We start from the raw sequence: 27,883 nt of genomic DNA, 5'->3' as shown, positions 1-27,883 counted from the left end.
ATTTTTTGCATGTTATGTGGTATTTTTGGTACACTTTCTGTATTATATTGTGTTATATTATATTAATTATTGTAAAATATATATTATATTAATTATATTATATTATATATTATATTATATTAATTATTTCATATATTATATTATATTGTATTATATTATCATATTACAATATATAATCTTATATTAAATTATATTAATTATCTTATCTTATATTATATTATATTATATTATATTATATTATATTATATTATATTAATTATTTTATATATTAAATTATATTATATTATATTATATTACAATATATAATCTTTTTAAATTATATTATCTTATATTACATTTATTAATTATTTTTATATTATATTATATTATATTTTATTATATTATATCATATTATATCATATTATATACTGTAATTGTATGAGATAAAATATATCTGTATATCGATATGTCTGTGTAAATTATCTGTGTTAACTCATATCTGTTATATGTGAATTGAATAGAAGTGAGTTTGTAAATTAAGTTTTAAAGGATAATCTGCTGTTAGCATGTGTTATTATTATTGTTTTATGATCCGGTACTTGATATAAATTACATTTGTATATATTGTACATATATCTATACATGTTTTATCTGATATTTCATGGCATTCAATGCTATGGGCGATTAAAGTCAACAAAGAGGACAGCACAGCTGCAGACAAACTATCTGTTTATTATATGTAAAAATACATATAATATAATATAATATAATATAATATAATATAATATAATATAATATAATATAATATAATATAATATAATATAATATAATATATATTATAATATAATATAATATAAAATATAATATAATATAATATAAAATATAATATAATATGATATGATATGATATGATATGATATAATATAATATAATATAATATAATATAATATAATATAATATAATATAATATAATATAATATAATATAATATAATAATATAATATAATATAATATAATATAATATAATATAATATAATATAATATAATATAATATAATATAATATACAGATATTTTCTACTGCATATATTGTAATACCTTTTGATGACTGGTTCTCAAATACAACCTTCATAGACACATTCAGTCAGAGCAAGCCTGGGGATTTGTTAGGAATTAATTACATTCTAACAAAAAACCTGCTAAAGTGAATTATGGTTTTTAATAAGAGAGAAACGGTTGGTCTGTGTGTGCTCTTCCAAGAGAGCTGTGCATATTTACACAGACTTCTCTTGACTATTGTGCCTGTTAATGCCCATAATACTGCTATCAATCACTAACCACTAGTGCTCAACACACACACACACTCATCTCAAACAAACACATTTCTATTTATACATACGAGATTGATTCTTTCTAGCATTCCTCGATCGCTCATCCCGAGTGTTGATTAAAACATATTAATCAGAGCTGCAGGTCAAAGGCAGAAACAGACCATTAGAAAGAGACAAAGAGACTCGGATGAGAAGAAATGCGCCAATGGAGGAATACCATATTTGACAGGGTGTACGTGATTGCCATGGAAACAGTGGTGTGTGTTTTGGGGGAAGGGTGGCGAAAGTGTAAACAGGTGTTCACACGTGTGCATGTGTGTGTGAGTGTGTGCATATGTGTTTGCGTGTGTGTTAGTCTTTTGTTTGTATGCATGGATGTGGATGTGAGGGTTTACTCCCTTGAATGGTAAGACAGATGATGGGTGGAGACGGTGCAAATCCTCAGCTATTAATATAAAAGTTTACTTATTTAATTTAATCCCTCTTCTGAAATGAAAAAAAAAAACAAGGAGGCTTTGAGTAACTGCATTAAGTCTGAAGAGACACGGAGAAAGAGAGAATGCAATAAGGAAATGGAGAGAAGCACGTGCTTTTCATACATAAAGCTGCACAGAGTTGAGGGGAAACCATTAACAATTGGGTATAAGAGCAAAGCAATTTAATGTTGGTTTTTTTATATAGGTTTGCACTGTCGCCTCACAGCAAGAAGGTTGCTGGTTTGAGTCCCGGCTGTGTCAGTTGGCATTTCTGTGTGGAGTTTGCATGTTCTGCCTGTGTTCGCGTGGGTTTCCTCCAGTTTCCCCCACAGTCCAAAGACATGCACTATAGGTGAATTGAATAAGCTAAATTAGTATGTTATTGTGAGTGTGTATGGGTGTTTTCCAGTTTTGGGTTGCAGGTGAAAGGGCATCTGCTGCGTAAAACATAAGTTGGATAAGTTGACGGTTAATTTTGGTGTGGAAACCTCTAATAAATAAAGAGACTAAGCTGAAGGAAAATGAATGAAGGAATGTTTTTATGTGTGTTGAATTGAATTAAATTTTATTTGACAGATTTTAGACAAACTGTTCAAAAAGTATTCCATACACTTTGTTAAAAAAACTGTCGAGGATAAAAACACAATAAAGCCCTGGGCTTATTTCCATTGTGGTCCTCTGCTAAATAAAAACAATGTATGGCTTAAAAATACCAATGATGCATAAAACAAACAGTCGCCACAGCGGTACGAACAGTCAACTTATCCAGCACATGTTCTACACAGCTAATGGCCTTCCAGCCGCAACCCTATTCACACTCAAGTAACATATAAAAAAAACATCCTCGTCCACCATGCAAACTAATTATCCTCATCAGACAACCATCATTTGATAGCTTTTTTTTGAACAACCTTAATTTTTTTATTTCCATGATTGATTTTGGTTGTTTGTTCCACATGATTGCACTTATATATAAAAACATATTTTTCCCCACTAAACTTCTAAATTTAAATAAACAAATATTAAAATCCCAACCCCTAGTACTGGATGAATGCTGTTGCCTCACCATTTGAAAATAGTTTATCAAATAACTAGGAACCACATTATTAAACATTTTACGTACCATTGCCAGTTTTAAAAAACACACTCTATTATAACAGTTAACATGGCTAATTTATTAAAAGACTCTTTGTGCAAATGTGCTCTAGGATGCATTTTTTTAATTATTCGTACTAATTTATTTTGTGCCTTTTGCAGTTTTCCCTTCAAACTCTGTGAGCAGCTACTGTACCAAAATGACTTAGTATAATTAAAATGGGGTTGAATTAAAGCTCCTGCCGAAAATTGTAAAGAATGAACATCCAACAGATCAGATGTTAATTGTTAAAATATTAATATATGTATTTTAATTATTGTTTTAATCACTTTTTAAAGTTTTAAATGTTTCATTTCTGTGCCACAAGTGTCACTAAACAAAAACAGGGACTGATTCCAATATATAAATAAACAGAATATAAAATAGATATAAATAAATAGAGTAATATAAAGCGTTACAAACTTTAATTGTGGACAAAATTTTAATTACTTCTTCTGTTTTCATGTTTGACATGTTCACTGACAGCCCGTTGCGATCAGATTTTTTTTCCGATGAAGTTGTGACAGTGTCAGAAGATTTCAGACACGCAGTGTGACAACAGCTGCGATGAGGATCAATCCAAGAACCAATAGTAGCTCCGAATTTGAAGACGCGATTCATGCGACAATTCAAATGACCGAGGGGAAATGTCAAAACAGTTTTTACTTCCTGGTTTCATTATTAAGACATGCTGTGTGCAAAATTGCCGCTACAGATTGTTTGCTGTGAGCAATCGCTTCAGAACGTGGGATAGTAAAAGTGTCACGCGTGGATGCCGTCAAACTTCAGGGGCATTTTCTTTCGTGTTTGGCGCGTTCATTGTCGTTTAGTTTGACTTCATGGCAGCTGAGATCTTACAGTGTGACATGAGAGCCATGTTGGTGCAGTCTGACATGCTACAATCATTCAGGATTATAAAAAATCCCGCAGTGTGAGCCCGCCTTAAGACTGAACTTCCTACTAATTAATTAAAACGTAAAATAGTTAGGTTTCCTTGTGATTCCTTGTTTCCTTCCGGCTGGTCTTTAATATACTGACTGACAAATGTCATTGTCACTGATATGTGGAGGTCCTGCTCATGTGATATATGGAGACTTTAAAATGACCCTGAAATGGATATCATAGATGATATGGGACTTTATCATGAAGCTTTAACTCTGACTTTGTCCTTCACACAGTGTGAGCATTTGTGTGTTTGTTGAAGGTCCTGGTGCAATATGCCTTCAATACGACTCTACTGTCCCCCTCTCCCCGCATTTCCAGGCTATTTTAAGATCCCACTGTTGCACAGTCCTTTTCCAGTCTGTAATTTTGCGGCATGTGTACGTGTGTGTATTTCAGCTGCTTTTAAACCACCCCATTTCGTTTTGAGAATAAGGGGAATATCAGAAGGAATGTGGACATTATTTAGAGAACTGATCATATTGATTGCACATTGAAGTGTGTGTGTGTTTGAGCGAGTAATAGCACTCTAAATGCAAAGTCTGTATTCAATGTAGTTTTGCTGATTTACACTTATAAAATCATTTTGTTGGTAATGGTTAAAATGACGATGTCCAGTCAGTGCAGTTCTTGGTGCATCTACAACAGTCGCAGTGGCCCTTATGCTTTTTTTTTTTTTGGTTAGAGGCAGTGGGTGATTTACGGGCCGGGTTTTCTGAGCATTGCTCCAAATAGTAACACTAAACAAAGAGCCAAAACACTGTGCGAAACACAGACAGCACCGCGCACCAGTCCACTGCTCACTCACACATATAAAGCTGATTGTGCTCGGATTTTATGCCTCATAAAAGCAGCCATTGTGTAAAATATCTCTGTGTTAAAAGCCATCTAAGAGATGACACTGGGGTTTTATTCTCCAAGTCTTACAGATGAGCATTATGCGGTTTTGTGGCCTCTAATTTTTGTTGAGATCCTTCCTCCTCTTGAGGAAATAATTGCAAAGATTCAATGGTCTTTTTTGTTTATGACAAATTTATTAAATTATAAAGTTAATTTAATAAATATGTCATAAACAAAAAAAGACCATTGAATCTTTGCAATCATTTCCTCAAAAGGAGGAAGGATCTCAACAAAAATGATTGAATAACACGAGTAACATTTTGAATAATTATTAGAATTATATATATATATATATATATATATATATATATATATATATATATATATATTTTTTTTTTTTTTTTTTACTTTAAATGTTAACATATTTATATCTTCAAGTCACCAGTTGAATTTTGAAAACCAAAAGGAAACATAAATATTAGAGTGAATTATTCTAATACAGAGAATCAGCATTTCCCAGAGATGGGTTGTGGCTGGATAAGGTGGCGATCATTCCGCTGTGGCAACCCCAGACTAATAAAGGGACTAAGCCGACAAGAAAATGAATAAATGAATGAATGAATGAGAATCAGCACCTTCAAGTTCAAGGCCATGACGCTTCACAGGAAAAAGGTGGTTTGCCATCTCCAGGTGGAAGGAAAGTCCTTGTTGTGGTAGAGAAGGAGCTGTGCTGAAAGGCAAAGCTCTCAATTGACTGGTCAATCTACGCCCCTACTCTCACCTATGGTCATGAGTTTTTGGTGATGACTGAAAGGACAAGATCTCGGATACAAGCGGCCAAATGAGTTTTCTTCGCAGAGTGGCAGGGCGGCGGGCGCACCCTTATAGACAGGGTGAGGAGCTCTGTCACCCAGGAGGAGCTCGGAGTCGCTGCTCCTCCACATCGAGAGAAGTCAGCTGAGGTGGCTCAGGCATCTGTTTCTAATGCCTCCTGGATGCCCACCTAGGGAGGTGTTCCAGGCATGTCCCACCGGGAGGAGGCCTTGAGGAAGGACATGCTGGAGCGACTATGTCTCTCGGTTGGTCTGGGAACGCCTTGGGATCCCATTGGAAGAGCTGGAGGAAGTGTCTGGGGACGACCGGGCCTCGGAAAAGTGGATGAAAATGAATGAATGAATGTTTTCTTATACTAAGAACTGCCAACTTATCCAGCTTATGTTTCACGCAGCGGATGCCCTTCCAGCTGCAACCCAACTTCGGAAAAACATCCATATGCACTCACATTCACACACATTCCTACGGCCAATCAAGCTTATTCAATTCAATATTATTATTAATAATAATAATTATAAACAGTATTATTGTTATTATTACTATTATATAAAATATTACTGTTTATTGCTGTTTATTACTGTTTATTACTGTATTATTATTGTATATATCAATATATTGTTATTGTTTAAGTATTCAGAATTTAGTAATATAATATAATATAATAATTATTATTATAACAAATTATACAAATTTGTTATTGCATTTTTTATTCTGAAACTAAGTTTTCATTGAATTGTATTACTATTTTTATTAACTGTGGTAATTTTTTTAGTAAAAAGGATTGGAAATATTATTAATTTTATTGCTAAAGTATTATTACTACTAGTAGTAGTGTTATTACAACATGTAGAATTTTGTTTTAACTTTTATTGCTTATTACTATTAAAGTTACATGTTATACATTGTATTTGCAACATGCATATTGTTATTAAATATTAACATTTTGTACACATAATGAAAATGATTAATATTGTCATTATTATTATATGATTGTTATGTTTAGCAAATACATCTGTAATACAATTGTCAAGTTTTACACTCTAACCTGCCAAGCCAAAATACTAGGATAGTTACAAAGCAAAGTGAACCAAGAACACTTTCCTTTGACAATTTGACTGAAAAATTAAGTCTATGGGAGCCTCACATACACCTCCAACTGTATGATCGAATACATGCACTCACAAAATATATACTGCTATACCAGGCGGAAAGGCATGGTTTTTCAGACTGTACGTGACTAAAATATAAAGTGCACAACAACTGCAAAGAAATTCAGATAATCACATACAGCCATATATAATTTATAACACTGTAAAGTACAAACCTGGACTTTTTTTCAAGGTGAGCACAAGAGGAGAGGAATTCAAGAGGAAAATGCTTGAACGGCTCTTGAAATTCTGTGATTTAATGAAGCTAATTAGAGGTGTAAGAGGGTGATCTAATCAAAGCCCACTTTGAACAGGAGAGCACTGTGGATGTCAGTCGGACTCCCCTGTGCAGAGCGGTAATGGTATGCTCTTCTGTCTGTGTCTGTGATATAATGGACTGCTGGATCACTGTTTGCGAGTCTCTCGGGGGGAAATCGTGGGGTACTTTATTTTGGTTTTTCTGTCTGTCGTTTCCTTTCGTCTGAAACATTCATGAGGTTACTTGGGTCAAATCAGCACACGTCTGGTGCAGTTAGACGTTGAGTAGTAGTGTACGACTGAACAGTTTAGACTGGAGGACAACATCTGACCAGCATTAAAACAAGACAAATACAGTCTGTTCTGTGTTTAGCTGACTTTTAAGGCAGAGCTTATGGTTTTACACTTGTAAAATAGGTTGCAAATGATGACTTTTTTGGATTGTCCATTTCAGAACAATTGTGTCAGTGGAATAAAAGAGTAAAGGTTTCATTTAATAGCAGAAAAGTGTGATTTAAGGTAGTGTTTTGGTTGTAGTTTTACAGTTTTACACTAGTTAAGTAAGTTTGGGTTGCAAATGATGATGTTTTGCATTAAGAAGAATTGTGTAAGTGGAAAAAAAAGAGTTAAGATTATAATGATACGTTTTTAAGTGCTGATTTATTTGCAGAAAAATATGGTTTAAGGTGGTGTTTTAGGGATAGCTTTACAGTTTTACACTAGTAAAATAAGTTTGGCTTGTAAATGATGACATTTTACATTCAGAACAATTGTGTTAGTGGAATAAAAGAGTAAAGATTTTAACAAGTTAAACAAAATGTTGCAAATAAAAGGTTTTTAGGTGACTTTATCTGATTTAATAGCAGAAAAGTGTGATTTAAGGTGGTGTTTTAGGTGTAGCTTTACAGTTTTACACTAGTAAAATAAGTTTGGCTTGTAAATGATGACATTTTACATTCAGAACAATTGTGTTAGTGAAATATAAGAGTAAAGAGTATAACAAGTTAAACAAAGTGTTGCAACTGATACGTTTTAAGTGACTAGCTGATTTAATTGGAGAAAAGTGTGGTTTAAGGTGGTGTTTTTACAGTTTTATACTAGTAAAATAAGTTTGTGTTGTAAATGATGACATTTTGCATTCAGAACAATTGTGTTAGTGGAATAAAAGAGTAAAGATTATAACAAGTTAAACAAAATGTTGCAAATGATACGTTTTTAAGTGACTGATTTAATTGCAGAAAAGTGTGGTTTAAGGTGGTGTTTTGTGGTATCTTTACAGTTTTACAATTGTAAAATTAGTTCTGATTTAGGATATTTTAGTGACTTGAGTTAATTAGGTTTTTAGAAGGTTTGTGAATGTAAAAAAATGATAAAAGTACAGTTTTAGGTGATGATTCTGGACAGGTTTTGCAATAGTAAAATGCAAATTGATAATTTCAAGTGATTTGAGCTCTTTTGATTGTAGAAAAGCTGTGCAAATGAAAAAAAAATATATAGAAAAGTATAATAAAAAGTGTCATTTTAGGCAGTTTTTGAGGTGGGTTTTACAATTTTACAACCGTACAACAGGTTGTGATATCTTGTGTATAATATTTGTAATTAATTTGAGCAGTATTGTATCGAAGAAACATGTATTTGAAAAAAAAATGTAAAAAAAATATTAAGAAAACTAATTTTAGGTGGTATTTTGGGACATAGCTGATTTACACAAGCAAAATGAGCTGCAAATTATAACTAAGTGATTGCATTTTCTTTTTCGAATTGCAGAAAGGTTGTGCAAATGACAAAAGTGTCAAAAAGAAGTGTAATTTCTGCCATTATGGGCCTGGTTTACAGTTAAATGCATAGTAGGCGATGGGAAAATGATGACTATTTAATCTTGTTAATCAAAAAAAGTGATAAAAGTCAGATTCTAGTGCATTTTAGGGCGTTTAAAGTTGAAAAGAAAGCTCAAACTGCAAATTAAGATTTGAAGTACACTGTTTAAAATACTGGGCTTCGCACAAACGATTTGTGCTGAGACAACATGAAGGAATTAAGTTAACTTATTTGTTTTTTAACAAATTTAAGCAAATTGAACATAAAACAATTAAGCTGTCCCCAAAAATCCCCTCAAGAGTTGTGTTTTTTAGGCTCATTTAAAATCGCGAAAAAAAAAGCGATTTGAACAAACACCAAATATCTTTTACGGAGTGTAATTTGAACTCAACTGACTGGAGAAATGCTCTGCAAATGAAATAAATTCGGTTTACACAAGTCAAATGGGGTGCAAATGATGACTTGCACATACATAATCAAAAGAACGTGTGATTAAAAAGAAGCATAAGTGACTGCAACAGATGCCATGTGAGCACTGCAAACGTGTACATGCTGTATCCTCTCATTACAGTGCGGTGGAGAGAGTGTATATTATGCCTATGATATACATGGAGTGATGTTTTGACACTCTGCAATGGTTTGAAACGACACCGAAGTGATGATTGAACTTAAAGTGTTGTAGTGTCATTTGTCTTCTAAGCATCTGGACTTCTGTTTGCTTCTCCATATCTAACCATACATTAGAGCCATGCAGGTTCCTCCTGATTATAGAGCTCCCACTGCTCTGAAGATACAGGGTTTACATTCAGATTCAGGCACTGCGGGTTTGAGCTTTGGATTTCATCAGTTCTCATTGTTTTTCTGCCATACAGCTTCTGTTTTTGCCTCCTTTTCTTCGTCTTTTCGTTCCGTTTCTTCGTCTTTTTTAAGGGTGAGTCAAACAGAATTAGAGGTTTGTGGTGGATGTGTGTTTGAGAGAGGAGAAACTCTGACCTAGCAGCTATAAATAGATTCTGGCTTGCTTCAGAGACAGAATTATAATAAATGCTACTGTACTGTATGTGCGCGACTGTACGTGCTCCTGCCTGAATGTATGCATTGTTTCAGATTTAGGTATCATTTTGGTCATTTATATTAATTACAATGATCCCGTTCTGTCAAAGTCATATATAAATATATTATTAAACATTATTATACATATGATTATTATACATTGTTACACATATCATTATACATAGCAACTTTAAGGTCAAAGTTGCCATTTGCAACCCATTTTATGGTCACAATGTGACATTTTATGTGTGAAATGAGAAAACAAATGTGTGATGACTTGATTTTTCTATCTATTTGTTCATTCATTCATTTTCTTTTCGGCTTAGTCTCTTCATTAATCTGGGGTCACCACGGCGGAATGAACCGCCAACTTATGCAGCATATGTTTTACGCAGCGGAATGCCCTTCCAGCTGCAACCCATCACTGGGAAACATCCATACACACTCATTCACCCTCATACACTACAGACAATTAAGCTTTCCCAATTCACCTATAGCACATGTCTTTGGACTGTGCGAGGAAACCGGAGAACAGAGGAAAAACCCAGGGTGGGGGAGGGGATTTTTCAAAACGAAGATGTTGAGATAAGAAAACTGGTTATTAATAGTGAGTTAGGAATCATCTGATTGGAGAATCAATCACGAGCTGATGCGTGACCAGCTGAGAACAATCATAAGCACGTGATCCTCTTGAAATAAGCTTATAAAGTTAACTTCGCATAGTGTATGAGTGTGTGTGTGAATGAGTGTGTATGGGTGTTTCCCAGTACTGGGTTGCGACTGGAGGAGTATCCACAGCCTAAAACATTTGCTGGAATTAGGGTTGGGCGATAGGGGGTGGGGGGTTTGATATAGTGCGTGTGACGTGTCTGAAGCGCGAGGAGGGATCCGGGGTGAGAAGGGTGTGCGACTTATTTCACGGAGACGTGCGGTTTCCGGGAGATTATCACTCGTTTGCGGGCATTATGAGTCCCTCAAATCATAGAGACTCCCGTAACTTCCGGGATGTCTGAATATCACGTTTAACAACTATAGTGAGACGTGATCCAGCGGTACATCCTGGATAAACTGTCTGAAGTGCACTGGAGCTTAGAGGAGCGCATGACAGCGTGTGGCTGTGTGTGTGTGTGTGGCTGTGTCTGTGTGTGTTGTCACGTGATGTGCATTTTCAGTGGACAGAAATGTTCAGAAATGCTAGGTAAAACACGGTGTGGATGCCATTTTTATATTAAGACGTATTAGTGTAAACGGGGTCTGAGTGTGTATATTTCGCGAGCAGGTTTGCGACAGGGGCGGGGCCGGAGGATCGGCGATGCCGGCTCAGCATCTTGTTGACTATTGGCCATCACGATGGACAATGGCATCGTATATCGGCCCAACCCTAGCTGGAATAGTCCTATACTGAATGTTACCCCAAACCATGATTTTTCCTTCACCAAACTTGACCGATTTCTGTGAGAATCGTGGGTCCATGCGGTTTCCAATAGGTCTTCTGCAGTATTTGTGGTGATTGGGATGCAGTTCAACAGATGATTCATTGGAAAAATCTTCCTTCTGCCACTTTTCCAAATGATCAACTAGAAGTCGAGCTATTATTTGTTGCTCTTACAACTGGGATCGACAGCAAGATTTTTTGTCATGTAGTGTATAATAGGAAAAATGCCCAAATGAAGGCTAAATGCCTTTTTTAATCCTCGCAATGGTCTTTCTGTAAGGTCTATGGAGAACATACTGTAGTTCTGACAAGCCACAGCATAACACAGCTTTTATTTTAATTGCTGAGTCTAGTTTTGAGAGATTTATTTACATTTCGAAGCTATTTTCTGAACACCCGTTTAAAGTGATTTACTGCATTTCTGCCTCATTTTTTAATCGGAAAAAGCCACTGGGACGGACGGACGGTGCACAGGGTAGGCAAGCGAATCTGGTGCGATGTTTGGAGAGAGTCGTATTGATTAAAGAGTCACATTCATGCACTGCGCTCTCTGAAACTTGTGGTGCGTAAACACTTTACAGAGTTTATCAGATACCTCATTTTTGCTTCAAAGAGCTTAAGTATCCATCATTTGGTTTCCCAGAGTCCCCGGTATAAACAAACGTCTGCCATCTGCCAGGTTTGCAGCTTGATGTCACCCGGTGGTGTTGTCAGATGTGGTTAGGTGCTGCGTTTCCCAACAAAATTTGTCCGCAATGACCTGAAATCAGAAAGGGGAAGTTGCATCAGAATGTGAACGAGAGAATGACATTGCAAAGTTCACGAAGGGAACAGTTTACTCGAAAATGACAGCTCTGGCATCATTTAGCAAAACCAGATTTATTGGTTTCTGTGAAACACAAAAGATTTAGTCAGTCAAACTAAAAAAAAGAGCTATTAATTTACTGTAAAGTCATTTAGTTGTTTAATGTCAATTAGTCTTCATTCGTGAACATTTGTATTGTCTACGAATATCAATAATATTTGAAATGAATAACAGCTTTTTTTTAACAAAAGAGCTTTTCTTCTCAAGTACATGGTAGGGTTCTGTTTTAAACTGAATCAACATTTTTTACTAAATTACTAAGCATTCATAATGACATGATTCACTCAGAAAAAGTCATTCATTTAGTTTTGAGTGAATCAGAGTTGCTGAATATGTTGAGTGAAATATTAGGCACCCATAAAGACATGATTCACTCATTAAGAGTCATTTTTGTAGTTTTGAGTGAATCAGAGCTTCTGAATGTGTTGAGTGAATTATTGAGCGCCCATAAAGACATGATTCACTCATGAGTCATTAGTTTAGTTTTGAGTGAATCAGATTTCTGAATGTATTGAGTGAATTATTGAGCACTCCTACAAAAAGACACTCGTGATTCACTTATGAAGAGTCATTCGTTTAGTTTTGAGTGAATCAGAGTTTCTGAATTTGTTGAGTGAATTATTGAGCTCTCATACATAAAGACACTCGTGATTCACTTATGAAGAGTCATTAGTTTAGTTTTGAGTGAATCAGAGTTGCTGAATATGTTAAGTGAAATATTGAGCGCCCATAAAGATATGATTCACTCATGAAGAGTCATTAGTTTAGTTTTAAGTGAATCAAATTTTCTGAATGTGCTGAATTATTATTGAGCACTCATAAAGACACTCATGATTCCCTCATGAAGAGTCATTTGTTTAGTTTTAAGTGAATCAAAGTTTCTGAATGTGCTGAATTATTATTGAGCACTCATAAAGACACTCATGATTCCCTCATGAAGAGTCATTTGTTTAGTTTTAAGTGAATCAAAGTTTCTGAATGTGTTGAGTGAATTATTCAATGACTCAGCCTCTTGTTTCATTTAAGGATGAATCAGTATTTTTGAATGAATCAATTGATTCACATTAAAAGTCTTGATTAATCTCTAAATAAATCAAAATAAAAAAGTTCTTAATATTTGAATGTTTTTTTTAGTTTTGTTTGCACAATTTTGCAAGTGAATGATTCAATGACCTTGTAACGGTTGAGCAAATTATGATCACTGGTTCAGTTTTAAAATAAATTATCGTTTTTGAAGAAATTAATTGAATAAAAGATGTTAAATGTTGAATAAAAAAACACTCTTGTTATTATATTAAGGAAGCAGTAGTTTGTATAGAGTCTCTCATTTAGTTTCCAAATCAGCTTTTTAAAAGAACCATTTGCACAATAAGTTATAATATTCAAACATTTTCGGGAGGAGAACTATTCCATCTTATTACAGTCCTAACCACTCACTCTTTAAACATTCCTTTCTTTGTCTTTATAAAGACAACACATTATCAAGTTTTTGATCACCACCATCCAGAATAAAACATGATGAAATAAATCTTCCAAGCTGTTTCTCTCATTTAAATGACAAAGGCATGAGCTACGGATGACTGTGTGTTTCCTAAATTCTCCAATCCAGTATGTGCATGCTCCTATGGGAATGCTTCGGTTGTAGTTGGGATATGAACAATGACTGCAGGCAGCGTTTCAACTATCTTCTCTTTTTTTTTTCCATGACTATCTCTTCTGTTTAGCTGACACAAGCACTTCCTTCCGTCTCCAAGACTAGCTAATTACCCACATGGGCACACAGAGCCGTGCTTAGCATAGGCCTGGAAATGCTCTTGATGGTTTCAAGTAGGGATGTCAGTATCCACAAAGTCCAGCGATTGATCGCCGTTTAAACGAACAATCAAAGTATTGATTAATTGTTAACGTTAATAATGCAGATGTGCAAATGGCACTCAAAACGCAAGCACTTCAAACAATAGCAGATGCTTTACTGTAAATAAAAGAACAGAAGGACTTGAAAAATGTTCGTGGATTGATTATTGAACCATTTATTAATTAAATGTTATGGCTAACACGTCAATAGCAATGTGTATGTACATGTGATGTCCCAGCATTGGGTTGCAGCTGGAAGGCCATCAGCTGTGTAAAACATGCTGGAATAGTTGGCGGTTCATTCCGCTGATAAATAAGGGACTAAGCAGCAGGAATATTAATGAATGTACATGTGAGCTAATCGTTATCCTTTTCTAAGGTTATTATGCAATATTAATGCCATTGTTTACTCATGAATGTCAATGATGTGTTATAGGCTAATGCTATTTAGATATTAGCCCACTTCAGCAGTCTTTACACTGAAAGTACTGCATGCTACGTAGATCAAATGTAAATATTTCTATATTGCCAGTCCATGAGCTAAATCTACCAGTTGATATAAGTTGGTATGCTAATCCATTTCTCATAATCCCAAAATCTAATCCCACCTCAAAACTCCATGCATGCTAATGACTTACATGTGGATTCAACCAGACATAAGCTGTATAGAATTAAAGGATTATCGTCAATTATTAAATCACTGCGTTATAGTTGACATCCCCAGTTTGCTGCATCATCATTAATGATTTCGGAAAGTACAATCGTATTTAATATGGGATTTATATGTAAGCATTGTGTGTTAAAGACAGGCGATAATTGTAAGAGGTAAAATGCTTGGCCAATTGACATACTTGCAAAAACAATAATAGCTAGGTATCCATCTAGCTGTGTTCTTGCACACTTTGTAGTATCGCATGAGAAGTGTAAATTAGCTAAAAAGCTAACACTCGCTAAGCAAAGCTTAAATACTCTCTTGGACTTGTGCGAAAAAGGAGGTTATGCGAATAATCAGAGATGAAAACCGAATAAACTCTAATGTCTCGAACATTACACCATTGTGACTAGCAATTACTGTTGGTTGCTAGGTTACCAATACTACTGTATGTATAGCCACTCTAAAAATTTACCTTTGGGTTTTTCTTTTTTGTGAACTTATTGGGTTATTTTGTGGGTTATATTATGTCATATGCGCAGCACGGTGGCTCAGTGGTTAGCAGTGTTGCCTCACAACAAGAAGGTTGCTGGTTCAAGTCCTTCTGGCATTTCTGTGTGGAGTTTGCATGTTCTCCCTGTGTTGGTGTCGGTTTCCACTGGGGGCTTCGGTTTCCTTCACAGTCCAAAGGTGAATTGAATCAACTAAATTGGCCGTAGTGTACTGTATGTGTGTGAATGAGTGAGTGCATGGGTGTTTCCCAGTACTGGGTTGCAGCTGGAAGGGCATCCACTGTGTAAAACATGTCCTGAATAAGTTGGCGGTTCATTCCGCTGTTGTGACCCCTTGCTAATAAAGGGACTAAGCTAAAGAAAAAGGAATGAATGAATGATGTCATATTGGAAACCTGTCAGAACGTCTTCATTAGTGTGTGTGTGTGTGTGTGTGGTCTGTGACTGAGAGAATGTATTGCATTGTTTGACTGCGTCTTGTGTTTTGTTTTGATGGATTGAGCTCTTGAGTGGCAGATGGCTCTCCAGCCTGCAGACGCGTATCAAACACCAGGGGTCCAAACACACAAACACAAGTCTATGCATTAGACCACCAACACGTCAACTACTTTGTTTGATTGAGGGGGAATTGCTAGATATGGCACTTTACTCTAATAGGGTGCAAAATAAAGCTTATAAATGGGTTGTGCGAGAGGGTGAAGTGTGCCGTTTCAGTGCTGCATGCATCACCAGTGACTGTTTACTTATTTTAAGCTTTGGAATTATATTTTATACGGAACAAATTGCACAGTACAGCTTTAGCTTTTTGAGCATGATGTTTGTACACCTCATAAATATTTTACGGGCTGTTTTAGTTTGTATTTATTGTGGAGGATGAGTGGTACTTTTTCAAATACACATATTAAAATAAATAAATAAAATGTGTCTTATAAAACATGGTTAAAGGGTTGCAAGTTTAGCCTGTGATGTAAATCAACTAATAACATTGAATTTTTATACTTTTTGCTTTTGATTTTATATAACAACAACAACAACAATAATTATTATTATCATTATTATTATTATTTCATTAAGTCCACCCAAATATCTTGTTTCATTAATTATTATTTTTCAAAGTTCATGATTCGCACTTGTATTAAATAATTTGGTCTTATTTTGATTTTATTAAAAAGATTATTACAAAGAGAAATGTTCTGGATTCATAAATTAAAATCACTTAAACCAAGTGGAATAAGTAAGGAATTTTACCTTTCTGTGTTTCTTTAATATGTTTGTTGTTTATCTATAATATTGTAAATCATGAATTTTGAGTATGTAGTGATACAAATATTTTTATTTTTTTGGACTGTCGGAATTTCATTGCATTGATGTAGACATGATAAGTGAATGATGATAATTGATATGTTATTATGTATGTTATTATGGAATTAATGTTTTTAAAGGTGAACGTAATGTTTCTTGTGTGGTAATTATAGTATATTGAAATTAAAATAAATTTTTTTTCAACTATTGAGTGGTCGTCTATCTAAAGACGTAATGTGATTAACTGTGGGATGAAAGGTTGAAGTGAGAAGATTGTGTCACAAACTGAGGAAGACATTGTGTCGAAATGTCTGCGTCTACCTACACTGTAAAACCCAAAAAGGTAACTCAAACCATTTGAGCAAACCGATTGCAACAAACTATTTAAGCTCAAAAACTAATTCTAATGAGTACTGTACACTTATTCCATTTAAGTAAATGGAGCAGTTTGAGCACAGTAAAAGCCAATTAATGACGAGAACTCAAACCAATGGAGTACTGTAGAACCCAATAAGTGAAGGTAACTCAAACTGTTGGAGGAAACCGTGTGCAATAAGCCATTTGAGTTAAAACAACTAATCTATATGAGTACTGTGAACTTAATCCATTTAAGTTTAAGGAATGAGGTATTTAATCAACTCATGACCTTCAACATTGAGTTCAAAACTCTTTAGAGTTAACTACACTTATTTCATTTGATAAAGTTGACTGTTGGGTTTTACAGTGTAAGAATGTAAAATAAAAGCAGTACTAGGTGAATTATTTAATGAGTGCTAATCATGACCTTCTGAATGATATTATTGACAAGATTAACGCACCAGAAAAACGTTTAAAAACCGCAAGTGCGCAGTGCAACCATCATTACTAATTATTATTGTTGTAATAAAATGTATTGACAAGTATTAACTATTGTTTATTTAGTAATAATTCATTAATTTAGTAATTTTTTTAACTATTATTCATGTTAATTTTTTTATATCTAACATGTAAAAAAGTATATCTAAAATTATTTAATTAGCAGAAGATTTGTACCTTTAAAACAGTGTTTCTCAACCATGTTCCTGGAGGACTACCTGCTCTGCGCATTTTTCATGTCTCCTTAACTAAACCCTCCTGATTCAGATCATCAGCTTATTAGCAGAGGCTGAAAGACCTATAATAGGTGTGACAGACAAAGGAGACATCCAAAACATGAAATGCTGGTGGTCCTCCTTGAACGTGGTTGAGAAACAATGCTGTAAAATACTCCCAACACCATTAAAATTAAATATACATTACACATACACGTTCACCAGTGTTGGGTTGCTGCTGGAAGGGCATCCTCTGTGTTAAACACATGCTGAATAAGTTGGCGGTTCATTCTGCTGTGGCGACCCCTGATTAATAAAGGGACTAAGCCGAAAAAAATTGATTCAGCTCAAATGTTCTGCCTGGCAGCCAAACTCAGCCATCAATTCGTCTGATTATGATCTGCTTCTTACTATCTTTGGCATCTTGTGTGCGTGTATGATTAAGTATCTCCCATCACACTCTGCAGGTCACCTTTAAATGTGACAGCATCCTGACACTGAGTTACTGCCCCATTTAAAGCTAACGTACACCATGTGTGCGTGTTTTTGCGTTGGGATAAGTCTGTTTTTTTCTGACCCCAGTTTCAGCACAGATGCAGATAATCCGACGACCACCTGCAATGCAGATCAAAACAGCCCAGGAAAATATTTGCAGCAAATATATGACATCTGCATCCCGTTGTTCGAGAGTTTTCAAAGCCTTATTTTCTCGCAGTCTGTCTTCAAGGTGGCGCGTTTGTCGGCTAGTTTCAGATGTAATGCGATCTGAGGGACAATACGGACGGATGGAGACGCCGAGGGAAGAGCGAGACGGATGAATAATGACAGCTCAAACAGAGAGCGTCTGCATGTTCGTTTTTGCACAAGGACGGCGACACAAAGATGAAGAGGGACAGAGGAGGAAATAGAAGGATGCAGATTCGTCCTGATAGGCACAAGAAAGAGTCTGTATGATGAATACAGCTGTGTGTTTGTGTGTGTGCGTGCCCATATTCAGTATGCAATTAGAGTGCTGTGTCGGCATCGCGCCGCCAGGATGCTGACACACTCATAAAAAAAGCCCACAAACAGCTCAAACACACACACACACACACAGCTGAGGTCCAGCCAAATATAATGCAGTTTTTAGTCATATTCAAGATTTTGGGTCAGGTGTTGCCTAAATAGACGGGAACAAATGTCCCCTGAAGGACGGTAAAACATGCAATCTCCTACACTCTGCTATGTAAAAAGCGATTAGTTGACTGTATTTTAAAAAAAGCGAGTAAAGCCGTTGCTTTAGTTGACTTATAAAAGTTAATAAACACATTGCTTTTAAATGATTCAGTAAATGAACTTTGTGCATAATTATACAAAATTAAGTCAATTTAACAGTTTAAATGATTTGAAAGTAAAATAAATAGCTTTTTACAGTGTAAAAAAAGCAGTGCTATTTGATTATTTATCATATTGTTTGATATTCAGATATTACACTAATAAATGTCAAAAACAGATATATATTTTTGAATAAACAGATGATAAAAAAAAAACAGTTTCCATATAAATATGTAAAGAACATAGCAAATCAATCGTCTAAAAACAATGACAAGTTGTCAATAATGATCTATTCTCTTGTATTCTATTTGTTAAAATAGATAACATTTAATTGCTTGGATGGGTGATTGCACATCAATACACTTAAAGGTGCTGCATGTAAGTTTCTGACTCTTCTAAAGCATATAAATACTGTATTATATGTGCAGATATTTAAGAAACATGCTAAGTGAACTTGTTTATCTGAAAAACAACGGTGAAGTCAGATATTCTGCTTTGAAAGTGTGCTTTCCACGGCGGAACATCTGTCTTTATTTTGGTCCCTTTAACCAGCCCAATGGGAGTTTAGCCAATTCATTAATTCAGTCATGAAGGCTCTCAAAGTATGAGTCCGTAACCGAAATGCGACCGCCGGTGCACAGTAGAAGACTCCGAAATGAGACGCAGATTCAGAGTTCCACATGTGCTGGTTATTAATTAGCTTATAATATAAATTTTAGGAACGTAAACATTAAGTTAGCAGGCTACATTGTAACCCTTTGTCCTAACAACATGCTACGTGATGAGATTTGCAGAGTTAAGCAATATGGCTGTTTGCACCAGACAAAACACGACATTTCAATACAGCCGTTCAGAAGCACAGAATAGTACACTCACTGCACACCAACAAAAAGGTACGGTTTACTATCTAATTAATGCATATTAAACCTCTTCAACATTATTGAATGTACATGGTGAATCACTGATATGTGTTGGTTTGCACCGAGTCACAGCTCTAAAGTTCAATTTCAACCGGTTTATTTTATATTCAAGATCTGAGGTGAACTATCTGCTGCTGCTTTCAGAAGTATGGCAATAAATGTCATGTAAAAGGCATTCAAAATCACATTGTTAGCATTTAACACTGAATAAAGCACATGAGGTGTACCTGAGGTGATCGGTTGTTTAGCTGCACGAAATAGAGGTCGTTTCTCAAATATACATTTCAGGTGTTAGTTAGAACACGACTTAAATTTAGGCTTGATAGTCAGGCATGCTCCTGTTGGAGTCGACAATCTGGCAACCTGCGCTTGTATGCGTTTTGAACCAGGGGTGCAATACCTAGTTTAACCATAGGGTGTCAAACTTACTACTGCACCTTTAACCCGTTTAAACTTCCCCAATGTTTTTTTTCTTGCAATTTGAGAATATGCATTTCCCTCTTTAGACCTTCTCGACACAAACTAATATAAGATTTACATTTTAAAACTACGGAAATGGCAAACTTTTATTTTAATTTTGCACCAAAGTTTGCACATTTGTCATGGAGAATGTACATTTTTTAAATTCAGACTGTTGCTTAATAATATCAAATGGAAAAAACATATTATTTTGGTGTTTTGGATTTCAATATATTCTATTATATGAAAGCATTTTTCATCATATTTTGAAGATATTTTTAAAAAGCCACATTATTTTTGCTACCAGAATGCTGATGTGCTCATAAAACCCCCACAAACAGCTCAAATACACACACAGCAGAGGGCCAGCCCGTAAAATGCAGTTTGCAGTCATATTCACGACTCAGATTGAGTTTTTTTTCTAATACTGAGGGGAACAAATGTCCCATCAAGGACAGTAAAAACCTGTAATCACCTACACTAGAGTGAAGCAAACAGCCCCCATGAGGAAAGCAGCATAGTAAACAGACTAAATAATGTCTGAATGGAGGATGAAAAAACTGTCATTATCTCAGTATAAAAACAACAGAAGTCAATGGAAAGTCCCCACAACAAATAAAGGCCATTAAAAGTGCAATTTCGCAGCTATTTAGCTTTGATTCAGTGTCCTTGACCGGATATGAGCACTTTTACAGCTCTCACCCACACACCCTTCTGATGAAATATAGCGAAAAAACACGTCTGAGTCAATGGAAAGCCAGACAAATGAGTGAAGATGTGCTTGATGTTGTGGTTTCGGACAAAATCTGTCATCTGGGTTAAAAGGAAACGCTTGAATTGATGCATTGATACAGCACTTAAATGTAGTAGTTTAACCAAACTGCACTGACTTGACTTTCTTCTGAACACAAAAGAAGATTATCTGAAAAATGTCGGTTTCTGTTCATACACAATAGAAATGTCAAAAGAAATTGACATTTAACTGATTGCTGTTGTATTGTATGAACAAAACCAGTGTTTAGAAGATACTCTGCAAAAAAGTGTTTTGCATTTATTTACGGTTGTGAATTCCATTATGGGAGCTTGATTTCTGCTCTGTCGACGTTTAATATTGAAAATTCATCTCTACAGTTTAAGAACGTGTCTTTTTTTGACATTAAGTAGTTTTAAATGATATAAGAAATTATTTGTATAGAGGAATAAGTCTGTAAAATAACAGAAACTGTACTGGCAGTTTGTTACAAGGTTTTTGTACTTGGTGTAACAACACCAACCCAGACAATATATCACTTTAAACTAATAAAAATATTAATAAAAGTCACTTTTTTTTATTTTCAAGGTTAAAAGTTGTTTGAGGAATAGTCAAGGTCCCATAATGCACTGCAAAAGCATAAACAGGGAAAAATAAAAAATAAAAATACAAAATATGGAAAACTGCTAATTTAGATATTTTTTTTACAGTATATTTTAAAGAACTCTGAAAAATGTCTTATTTTTCTGTCCATATAGTCGAAGCTGCTTTCATTTTGATTAAGATATAGTTCATGTTTTTTGTTGTTGTTTATTTTCATGTTCTGTCCATGAGATATAAGTCAATAACTTGGACAAACAACAAAGATATATTTTTCAGATATGTTTCTTTGTTACTGAGTGTTTAGAATAAGCTTTGAATGTCTTCCATTTTGAAAAATAAGTGAAACGGAGGCTAAAAATAATCGCATGACAAAAATGAAGATATCTTCAAAAGAACTTCTTTTGTAATGACATAGACAAAACAACAACATGTCTTGTGAAGATGTTTTGAAGATGAGTCTCACAGACTTTCATTATATAGGTAACACGGTTGAAAAATCTGCTCATCAAACGGGCTCATTTGTGTTTCTCTGAAGAAGGAAAGTCAAGGTTTGGAAAGAAATCAGGGTCAAGAAATAATGACATCTAAAAAGGATAGTTTACCCTAAAATGACAATTTACTCACTCTTTGCTCATCCTCGAGTGCATGGTTCTAAATTGTTAAGAGTTTCTTTCTTCTGCTGAACACTAAAGAAAATAAAGAAACCTGGAAGCTGGTAACCACTGACATCCAAAGTAGGAAAAACAAATACTATTGAAGTCAGTGGATACTGATTTTCAACCTTTTTCAAAATATGATGGTGTTCAACAGGAGAAAGAAACTCAGGTTTGTGACAAGTAAAGTGTCAGTAAACAATGACAGAATTTTCTGTATTGGGTGAACTCTCCCTTTAAGAACACACACACACGCAACCATTTCCCAGTAATTGTTAGCACTCTTTCATATCTGTAAAAGAGGATTAGGAGGCTACAACAGTGTTGAAACGATCTGACAAAAGAGCTTACTGCAATCCAAACACACACATCGGCTCACAGGTGAATGGGAAAGATCATCCTGCACTTGTTTGAGTCACGGGATCTCATTTTAAGTTCCCACACACTTCCGACTGATTGCGCAACTTTAAACTGTAAAATCAGAGTATGAAAATATTAAGCAGAAAGTTGAATTGCTTAACTTTTTACTGTGCTGAAAAGAAATATTTACGCTCTGTTGTAATTCAATAAATAACCAAAAATAAGATGTCGGTGTCTGGTGGGACACGCACGCACGCACGCACGCATGCACGCATGCACACACAAACACACATAATGTTTATTAATTGTCATTTAATAAAGTTACCTAAAAATACATTTTAAATATTGAACTCTTAGTCCAAAGTTAATTTAAACCATAAAAAGCTGACGCATCAGCTCGTTCCACAAAATATATGATAAACGTACAGGATTCAAGTACAACGTTATCATCTTTCTGATTTTTTATGCAATACATTATAATAAATGGCATATATTATGTGGTACAGTTAGAATAATGGTACAGTTCAGTTAAAATGTTTAAATTAAATAAAATTAAATAAATAAATAAAAAACATTTAATGAAATAAATAAATAAATAAATAAATAAAATAATCCAATAAAATGAAATAATAAAATTTAATAAAATTATTAAATAAAAAATAAAAATAAATTAAATTGTTAAATTAATTAAATAATACAATAAAATAACTAAAGTAAATTATGAAAAAAATAAATGCAATTATTTAATTAAATTACTTCAAAAAATACAATTAAAAAAAGAATAAATTTTAATTATAAAATGCTATTAAATTGTTAAATAAAATAATTAAATAAAATAATTAAATAAAATAAAATAAATACATTAAATAATTAAAATAAATAATAAAATTAAATTAAACCATTAAATTAAATTAAATTACCAGACGGTTGTTAGATGTTAGTGATATTTTAGGTGCCACTACTAAGACCATACAATAAAAATAAATACTGTATTTATTTCTGCCCCAATAACTTTCATTATGGAAGTCAAAATTATTTAAAAAAGTCAACGTGTGTGTGTGTGTGTGTGTGTGTGTGTGTGTGTGTGTGTGTGTGTGTGTGTGTGTGTGAATTGGTTAGGGCTGATTTTGGGTAGGATTGTCACGATACTGGAATTCGGTACCAATTGGTACTGAAATTTTATTGACGTCTATTTCCTGCTAACATTTAAGTGCGTTCTTAAAAACCACTGATTTCATCAGTTCACCAAACTCACTGATGTTTACTGAGTGTAACCATAAATACAGGGACACTGGAGTGTTTCAAAGTCACGATTCATCAGCGGATCGCTCATATATCAGCTTATAGATGAATGAGCTGATTAACGTGGCTTTAAAACACTCCAGTGTCCCTTTATATGTGGTTACACTCGGTAAACAGTGGGGAGTTGGTGAATTGATGACCTCCACTGCTAATCACAGTCATTTCTAATGAGCACGCGAACACAATGGAAAATCAGCAGTGTTTAAGAACGTTAATGGGAAATGGACGTTTTTAAAATTTCAGAACTGATTGGTACCCTAATTTTGGGGTCATTTGTATAACCCATTTTGCCCCCCCAAAAAAGAAAAAAATTACATATTTTGGTCATTTATTTACAATACAAACCGTAAACATTTACAAACAAGGTGGAATTTTCTGACAACAATACCATGACTGGTATAAAACAAAAAAGGCAGTGAAAACAGTGACACTGTGTGCAAGAGACGTTACCTAATGCTATCCTGATACGCAAATAATGAATTATTTTTGTGATTTTGAGTGAACGGATAAGCGAATCATAAAACAAGCGATATGTTACCCTCTAAAGCCACTTCTTATAATGTCTCTGAATGATTTATTCTCCTGCCACAATAATGCAGAGTCATTGAATCAGTCTCTTGCACTTTTATTAATTACTCAGCATATCATGTTAATTAAATTTCATTTGTAATCAATTCAGAGCTTCTTTTTTTTTGTAAGTGGGAAGTGTTACAAAATCAGTTTGTGTTTTCGCGTGTCGGCTGGAATCTGATGGCCTCTATTCATCTAAATAGAGCTCTGTCAATTTTATTGACTGAAACATCCTTTTTATTACTGTAAATGTGGTTTTATGGCCCGACTTATGGTGTTTTTGTGCTCTCAGCGGTTGTAAGCGAACTGATGTGTTTTAGAGTATGTTACGGATAGATCGAGACTGATTAATCCTCCAGTATATCATAATCCCCGGCTGATGGATGGCTGCAGATATGAGACTGTGTGATCATGGAGGAAACAGAGCCTGCTGGGAAAGAGCAGCGCAAGGTCATGTGTGCAAGCTGAGGCGCTTCATAATCCAGCGTTTTACAGTTTTAAAGGGAACATGTTGTGCCCCTTTTCATGAGATGTAAAACATAAATCTCTGGTGTCCCAGGAAAGTGTCTGTAACATTTTAGCTAGAAAAACCCAACAGGTCATATAATATAGCTAGCCAAATGTGCTGCTATTTGGGAGTGAGCATAAACACGCCACTTTTGTGTGTCACTTTAAATGCAAATGAGCTGCTGCATTCAAGAAGAAGGCAGAGACTTTATATGCTATTCTCATACTCCAGAAACAACAAAACAAGTGATTTTCATGCCATCAAGATGTCAGAAATGTCCAGTAGTGGATTAAAGCCTTACATGTTACTGAAAAAACCCAACAGGTCATATAATATAGCTAGCCAAATGTGCTGCTATTTGGGAGTGAGCATAAACACTGCATTTTTTGTGTGTCTCTTTAAATGCAAATGAGCTGCTGCATTCAGAAGAGGTTGGAGACTTTATATGCTATTCTGATACTCCAGAAACAACAAAACAAGTAAATATCATTCAGTCAAGATGTCAGAAATGTCCAGTGGCAAATTAAAGCCTGTTACTGAAGCAGGGTGTTTCTGAATGGTTAGTGGATAAATATATGTAGTTCTTGTGTAGTTAAGGTGATTTAAACTTATTCACTACCTCTTCCAATGTGCTAATAAACATTACACTACACTCTCAGAAATACACATTTGTACCTAAAGGGTCCATTTTAATACCTCAAGGGTACATATTAGTACTGAAAATGTACAAATGTTTACATTTTGAACTAATATACACCTTTGAGGTATCAATATGGAACCTTTAGGTACAAATGTGTCCCTTTTAAAAGAGTACCACCACAGTGACAGCTCTTGTACCATAATTTCTGAGTGTGTGTTAGTACAAGTCTTTTATCTTTACAAACAAAAAGACAAACTGTCACCTGGCTATACGGTGCATAACAATTGTGCACTAAAAAAAAATCTGTAAAGCCGAGTGGAAAATTAGTGTGGAGCACCCTGGGATTGACCCTAACACACTGACACATACTGAGATGCACACATGCCTGCACAAAAAAACACCCAGGCTGCAGTAGTCACTTTCTGCCATCTCATGATGCACTCCATCACAGCGGGGTGGGCTTTACGTTGTGCCATACAGTTTACTTTTATTATATTCCAAAAGACGTTATATTGCATTAATCATGTTCTAATGTTAACTTTAGTAATGCAGTGAATTTATAAATGAAAAATTTTCTATTTGGAACAAAGCAGGGTTGTTACACATTTGCACTGAAACTATACGTATAAACTATAACAATTTATTTTGGAATAAAATAAACATCTCATTTATATTATGTCAAATGAACAAGTCTGTAAATTCAACAAATCCTTTGTGAAGAAGATAAAACAAGACATAGCCGAACTTAATGGCTCTCGGGAAGCACAAGACTAGTTCAACCCTATTGAACATAACAGCAAATCTGCCTAAAAGTATCAGCATGACCTCCTTTTAAACACTTTTATGCTCCTAATCCATCTGACTCCAAACCATGGCAAAGCTGGAGAGGCACACTACCCATCAAACATCGCACACATCCACACAAATACCTTTTCTCTATTTTGTATTTCATGTTTTTTTTTTAAGTTTATGCTTTTGCATTGTATTATTTGTCCTTAATCTGTCCTCCAACAACTTTTGATGTTGAAAATGTGACTTTAAATCAGATTTTTATAGTTTGATTTGATCTATTTTCTATTTTAATGTTGTATATTCTTGTACAAAAATTTGGTAATAACCTACTGGCGTTTCTTTCTGCTATTTTATAAACTAATTTTCGTATTTGAGAGAAAGAAGTGCTGGTGTTAACCCATCCTTCAGAAAAAGCATTGAACAGACCATTTTTGAGCAGTCTAGCTTAAAATATATTTTGTGCAAGTATTAAACAGTTTACTGACTCTCTTTGACACATTTCCATTAAAAATGAAATCAGATATCAGCATGTGATTTTGTTATAAGGGATCACGTGCTGATAAAAATGTCTGTGAATGGAGAAACCAAGGGGCCGAGGACACAGTAGACCATCTGAAATGTTGTTTTGGTCATTATAAAACACGGTAACTATTTTAGTATTAGTGTTATTATATTATTAATTACCTCCAGAACTGACAAGAGCATCTGTGCTCCACGTTTCACGCCTTCAAACACCACCATGCTTTAATTGCATGTCAGCATCGTCTTCTGAGACGCAAGCCATTTATTAAATAAAGAAAAGATTCACACAGCTTCTCCTATTGCAGCAAATTCCGTTTTTACTGTTGATTTTTGGCGCAAGTTAATCAGGAAGTGACGATTTTGTTCTCTTTGATAGAAACGATGCTTTAGTCGCACGTCTTTTATGCAATGTTCCTGGCTTGTGCACAAATTTCATTCGCATCTTTAAAAAGAAACATATCTTATGTAATTTAAATTGTAAAGCTGCTACAGCGAGTAAACAGAAACAGTGTACTGCTGCATTGGTGCAGTGGGTGGAAACGTGCAGAATAGTCACTTGGAGAGTCAAATCTTTTCCACATGCTTGCAGAAAAAGGCTTTCCAAAACAAAATTAATGGGTTGTCTCTTTCTAAGTATTCTTGGTTGGTAGATGCACCGGGGACCCAATTATAGGACTTAAACAATGCAAAACTTTGAATCTCATATGCCTGCTTATATACAGATATTCTGTTATATGATAATTACAGGCCAGTTCATTGGTTTTACACTCTGTTTGTTGACGAGTTTAGAAGGATAAAATGTTCTTGCTTTGCTCATTTAGTCCTCTGATTTCCCTCAGGGCTAAACAAGATCTCTGCGTGCCTCCGGTTCTTTCGTTTTTCTCAGCTCTTTGAAATAAAGTATGGCCGTAAGCTTCTCATCTATCAGCTGAAAGACGTTTCGTCAATGTGTACCACCTCAGATGTTCGCAGATTAATATTCATAACGC

The 27,883-nt window shown here is 34.7% G+C and overlaps 2 protein-coding genes across 5 annotated transcripts in view; one reads left to right on the top strand and one right to left on the bottom strand.

Annotated features, from left to right (window-relative positions):
* The window catches only part of chst11 (carbohydrate (chondroitin 4) sulfotransferase 11), a 76,212-nt gene that overhangs the window by 17,300 nt on the left and 31,029 nt on the right, over positions 1 to 27,883 (top strand).
* Positions 1 to 27,883, bottom strand: part of nfyba (nuclear transcription factor Y, beta a) — an 80,687-nt gene that overhangs the window by 27,930 nt on the left and 24,874 nt on the right. For 2 of the 3 annotated variants that reach the window (XM_087246677.2, XM_087246676.2), the window contains one exon: positions 11,841 to 12,005. The gene's annotated coding sequence lies outside the window, so the exon portion shown is untranslated. Of the gene's footprint in view, positions 1 to 11,840; positions 12,006 to 27,883 lie in introns of those variants that run through there. The other variant, XM_087246675.2, reaches the window with a different exon arrangement.

The sequence above is a fragment of the Danio rerio genome, chromosome 4 (genome assembly GCF_052040795.2).
Source record: "Danio rerio strain M-AB ecotype USA chromosome 4, GRCz13ab, whole genome shotgun sequence".
In the NCBI taxonomy this organism is placed as follows: Eukaryota; Metazoa; Chordata; class Actinopteri; order Cypriniformes; family Danionidae; genus Danio; species Danio rerio.
Note: the sequence above shows the minus strand (reverse complement) of the source record. Positions and strands in the feature narration are given on the sequence as shown.